Source organism: Gobius niger, assembly GCF_951799975.1.
Source record: "Gobius niger genome assembly, chromosome: 10".
Lineage (NCBI taxonomy): Eukaryota > Metazoa > Chordata > Actinopteri > Gobiiformes > Gobiidae > Gobius > Gobius niger.
This window is the reverse complement of record NC_136861.1, coordinates 7,534,783-7,540,782: the sequence shown is the minus strand read 5'-3', so window position 1 is coordinate 7,540,782 and position 6,000 is coordinate 7,534,783.

The window sequence follows — 6,000 nt, the reverse complement described above, 5'->3', positions numbered from 1 at the left end:
TGCGCGACGATCAAAAGTACGTTTGCGGAGTGTAAAAACAACTCAGCGACTGAATTCTCCAGGTTAAGAGCTTCAAAATGAGGTGCAGCATGTCCATATTCACGGAACTTTAGTTGGTCAATGTTGGGTTTTAAATTTGAAGCCGATTCCCTATCACATATTTGTTCCTGGATCGGCTCCGATATTCGATACCAGTGTCAGATCCGCTCAATAAGGTGTGAAAGACTGTCCTTTTTTTTCCATTTTCAGAGTGAGGCCGCTTCAGACCTTGTTTGTCCGTCCACCGTCGCAGAAATGGCCAAACAGTGAACAACTCTTTTGTGCTTCAGCTCTTTGTTAATCCTCTGATAAAAACTTTCATAAATAAAATTCAGACTTTCACTGAAAATACCAGGTCTGAAGTGGCCCGAAAACCACTGACTCTCTGTTGTAAAGTAAACCTGCGCCCTCTGCTGGTGTGAACGCTTCCTGCATCGATTTTTACACTTGATTTGAGCCAAACATTTCGGTGACTGTGGCGTGTCGTACGTTTTTGCGGTGATTTTACTGTGAAAAACAGCTGAGCGTCTGTGCATGACTTTTGTGTGACCCGGGCTTGGCATCGACTCAAACGTCAATACTTAACAAAAGTAAGTATTTCAAACTCAATGTTTATTAGTTATCTGAACATCCAATAACAAGTAAGTATAACTAATCAAGATTTTAAGTGTTTTGAGCCTTGAAATTTGTAAAAGCACTAATTATGTTATGCTGTGGAGGTCTCCCAGGTGATATTTTGGGGTCAGGACAAGAAAACTTTGGAAACGCCACAAAGGACCCATTTCTGTGTGCAAAAATGTGAATTCTTATTTGGGAGGGAGACCACTCTTCTTCATAGTTTTCTTTGTTCCATGCAAAATTATTATCATGTTGTTTGTAATAATAGACGATTAAAAGGCTGAAAGGCGTCGATGTCAAGCCCCGAGTGCTCCGGTGTTCTCTGTGGTGACTGAATCGAACCTCGCTCTCGTTTTTGTAAAGTATTAGCCGTGTCCGGAGCCCGCCTTTTTCTGACAAAACGCCGGCGCCGTCCTACGAGCTCTCGAACCACTGTGTTTTGTAATGTTTGTATACGGATTATCCTATGACCATGGTGTAAATGTATTTGATCTTGGGGAAAACTTTGCTTCTTGTATCTGTCCGTCGATGCGGATTGTCAAATGCTTCTGTAACTTTCTAATGTGACAATAAAAAACAATAATGTTCCCATTTCTGTCTTGGTTTGAATCTCTTTGCCCAAAACACACACATTTAGACATTCCATGAAATCAAAAATGACAAAACAAGAAACTTTTCAGCAAAATTTGTGTACGGCGTCAGCCAAAACTGCAATTAAATGTGACTTGAACCATACTTGTTTCTGTATTTTTAACCAAATTAAGGAAAAGAAAGTCGAGTAAGGTCTATTTTCCAAGAAATTTAGATTTGATGCCAATTTGAATCCATTTGTCTCTGGTTCTGTCCAGAGTCCTGTGCATAAGCGCCATCTAGTGGCAGTTGCCAGGACTTACAGCAGGGCATTCAAGAACATTGTGCCAAACTGTAGGTCTTAAATGCCTTCAAAAAGCATTTCTAGAAACGGGTCATTTTGATGATCCTGCCTATAAAATGACAAATTAAAATGAATGCTGTTAATGACCCTTGTGGAGTATGCTGTATATAAACATTTCATAAAGACAAGTCTCTAGTTTTAGCCTTAGATAAATGCAACTTGTTTATTTTGATTTTTGGAATGTTTGGAATTTCTAAATGCCTAAATTGGTCACAAAATGTGGTCTGATCTGACCACCCAAACGTTTACTTTTTATCATATTTTTATTGAGGTCAAAGAAAAACTTCGCACATCAATTACTTGAGGCAGGTGCGTAGCATAGGAGGGAAAATCTCAGTGTACATGAATGAAAAAATAACACTTCCCGCACACTGCTAAACTTGCAAAAATAGTTTATTAGGATATGGTCAACATTTCGGTCCTGAGACCTTCATCAGGTAAATTGCTGAAGAGCTCCAGGTGACCAGTCTTACTTAAGACCATACTTAAGACAACACAGACACACTGTAGTTAAATCAGTGACATTAGTGATGAAATGAATGTAGATTTCCTGTCATCCTGGCGGTTCATTCAATCTTCTAACAGATTGAATGAACTGTTAGAAGATACATTATTACTAATTATTTATCATTAATAATAATACATTATTATTAATAATAATTTTATTCTTAAAATGGTTGCCAATTTTATTAATACAATTTTTAATACAAAATATAATTTATTAATTTGATATCCATATTTAATTTTAGCCATGAAGAAGCTCTCTCGATGGGTTGTGAAATGTTTGCTTCTTGTTTAAATGTAAGTCTAGTTGCTTGATGGTGACAATGTATACGTTATTTGAATTTCAATCATTCTTCCTGGTATCTCCGAAATTTTTAGGACTTTTGACCTTTAGTTTTGTATCTAATTTTCAGGAGATTCCAAGTTTTTAGCGGAGAATTTCACAAAAATTATCTGAAGTGTGATCTTATTTTAGTTGCTATATGAGGTTGTTTTTTCTTACCTTCTGAAATCAAGGTCAAATATTGTAATTACAAGTAAATCTAGTTTACCAAAGATTATTTTTTTCAGACTTTCAGAATAACTTTCATCTCGTACTGTAAAAAAAATCACTTCAACTCTTCAAACAAAGACAACGACGTCAGAAAAAGATTTGGGATTTTATTTTATAGACACTACAAATTACAAGAGAAAGAGTCAAAGAGGGCTGAACAGCACAGAGAATTGCCTGCATCCATCCTGTTACACTCCAATGTGAACTTATATACACTCCTATGAGACCCCTGTGTACAAGTAGCTATATTTTACACATTTCACACAGTCCGCTGGTGTTGCCATGAATACAATGGTTACGAGTCTGTTGCAATGTCCGAAATAAGGAATGAAAGCAAGTTCGTAACGTGCATTTGTAGAGACGCGCTGCAAAAAAAGTGACGTGTACACAAGTTAAACTGACTCGGGATTTTTGAGTAGTTTCAACTAGATTGGTTTTAGTTGATATTTGACTCAAGTTGTTTCAGTATAGCTTGTTTTTTCAAGATTAACTGTCTGAACAAGTCTTAAAATTGCTGTCAATTGAGTAGATAAAAGAAAAATAATAAACATATTAATTATTTTGAGTAGTTTCAACTAAATTGGTTTTAGTTGATATTTGACTTCAATAGAGTAAATAAAAGAAAAAAATAAACATATTAAGAGATGTTATGAGGTTTACTGGCATAAATATAAGGTTGAAAAATAACTTTATGTTTCATTTTACCTTTTCAGATAAAAAAAATAGTTAATTTTAGTAACAAAAAATTGCTCACAAGGATTTTCGGCTATTTTGTTGAAACAACTCAAAACAATTCAGTCTCTTTAACTTGCGTAGACATTGTTTTTTACAGCGTCATCTTGTTTTTTATGCACTAAAAAGCCCTTGTGCAGCTATAGTGTTGAATGGGTGATGACTTTTACATTGCTGAGAGACTGGGGAACAGTCAGTGTATCCAAGGCACTGAAACTCTAAACAATATATATATATAGATATATAAATAGGGTTATGTCCATTCCGGGTGAGGTAGAATTACTCAACGTTTGTGAGGTACGTTTGGGATGGTTTAGTCATTGGCTTATTCCTATGTTTATTATCTTAAATATACTGTGAATAGCTATAGTGAAAAATAAACATGTATATTTCCATAGTCCCAGCATTCAAAATTCCAGATAGCTTTTTAATTCTTTTATCCACAAAACGTGCGCACAAAAAAAGGAAACAAAACAAACAGTAAGTCACACAAACTTTGGATAGGAGAGACTCAAACTTGGATGAGACCGTTTTGTTTCCAAAACCAACGCCAAATGTATGAAAGTTCACAAGGGTCAGAAAGTCAGGTAGAGAAAAGACTTTTTAATCACATTTTTACAGTAAGTTTATCAAATGCCAAAATACTGATCCAAAATGCATTTAATTAAAAGTTCTGCTGAAATTTTCTGCAAATAATATGTTGGATTTGTGGCATTAAAGTGTTTGTATTGTGATGTCATTTTGGACTATGAAACAACTAGCTTATTTTGTTTACTATGCTAACATGTTGCTAATGGCTTTCCAAACCATGATGCATTTTTCTTGTGACTTTCAGACATTGGTGTAAACAAACTGGTCTTAGCCAAGTTCAAGCCTTTAGCTAAAGCCTTGTCGCGAGTAGCGCTAACACTACGATGCTAAAAAAAAAAGGGACGTGACAAAGGTTAGCCGTTTTGAAACTACAACAACTATTAAAAAACGCCGAAAAAAAAAAATGGCTTCCCGGTGTCCATCACTCAGGTTTAGGGACAGACTACAGCTGCGAACCGTTCACGCACAGAATCCCCTTTCCTTCATAGTAACGCTAGCCCAGAGATAAAACGTTAGCATTAGCAAGCCGCGCAAAAGCCGAACATAAAGTGAAGCTTGCCGAGATGGTGGTTTATGTATGGAGACCTAAAGCAGCCAGGCCTAAATTTTATATTTAAAGCATTTTAAATGTCTATTCAACTGTTTGGATCAAAGTCCATCAGTTAACAACAAGACTTGGCGGCAATTTGCCCAAAAATGGCGAGCTGATAACCATTTGTAACCAGTGTAACTCCCAGTACAAAAATGACAATACAATTATTCCAACAAAGTCTTTCAATTACAACCTTAAAGGAACAACAAATGTGTTTATTGACAAGTGACGAGAATTTGTTCACAATTTGCAGCACTTAGCTTAGCATGTAGCATTAGTTTTAGCAAGTGCGATCTTTCTGGCTGCTTAGGGCTTCCATACTTTACATTCTTACCCTCTTCATTTACTCATTTGTCGGATTAAAGTTTACGCCAACGTGCGTGAGGGTGGTCGTATGAGTTTGTGAATGTTTTTAATGCCCCCGAAAGTTTATCATTTGTGTAAAACAAAGCTAGTACAGAGAATATCAAAATAGCCTATACCTCTATATGCACTCCTATGTTATATTTTTTATCTCATTTTTTTTGGATCTGTTGTGCCTTTTACAATACATAAATGTGTAGGAAAAATACTGTACAGAAAGACGATTTATATAAACATACTTTTGTAACCAATATAATTCTCTATATTGTGAATTTTGGTCGAGTCGTGATCGGGTTAACCACAGTATTGGACAACACCATCCAACTTTTAACATTTTTTCACATCTTTTACATTCAAACAGCCATCTGAGAGAAAGAGACAAGGCGACAAAAAAAAAAAAAAAAAGAAATAACTGCTAAAAACATATACTTAACTGTATCTAAAAAATAAAACATTCGATTTATAATTAATCATATTCATGCTAACTGTGAGCAGAACAAAAGCGAAAAATAATATTGACAGCTTATTTATTTGCCAAAGAAAAATGTTTTTGAAGAATTTAAAGGGACAGTAGCGTTCTTTAAGTGGGTTCCTTAGAATACGGCACGTCACGTTGTTGAACTGATGAGACAAGTAGCAGTTTGAGACGATGCTAACAGGAGGCGAAGGCTAACTTTGCGCAATGCTGCTATTTCACACTGTTTTGCTTAGCTAGCGTTTGATTTGATTTGTCTTCTGGGCTAAAAACAAGACAAAAAACTCACGTCTTCTCCATTTTCTGCTCCAATTTCAACCATTTTAGTTAAGTTTTTCTTACATTATATCCGCTTTGGTTAGCTTCATAGCATTGTTGCGGATATAGTTAGCCAACTCTTTAAAAAAAAAAAGTTCGACTTTGTCTCTAAAGGTTTTAAATCATCAGAAAACAGGAAGCAGGGTGAGTTTGGAAACATATTTTGACATTATATTTGCCCTTTTAAAACCTCATGTATTGTTACCATTATCTAGATGAGAAATGTACCGTTAGCTTGTGCTTAGCATGTTAGCATTAGCAATTTCTTGGCTTGCGGCTTC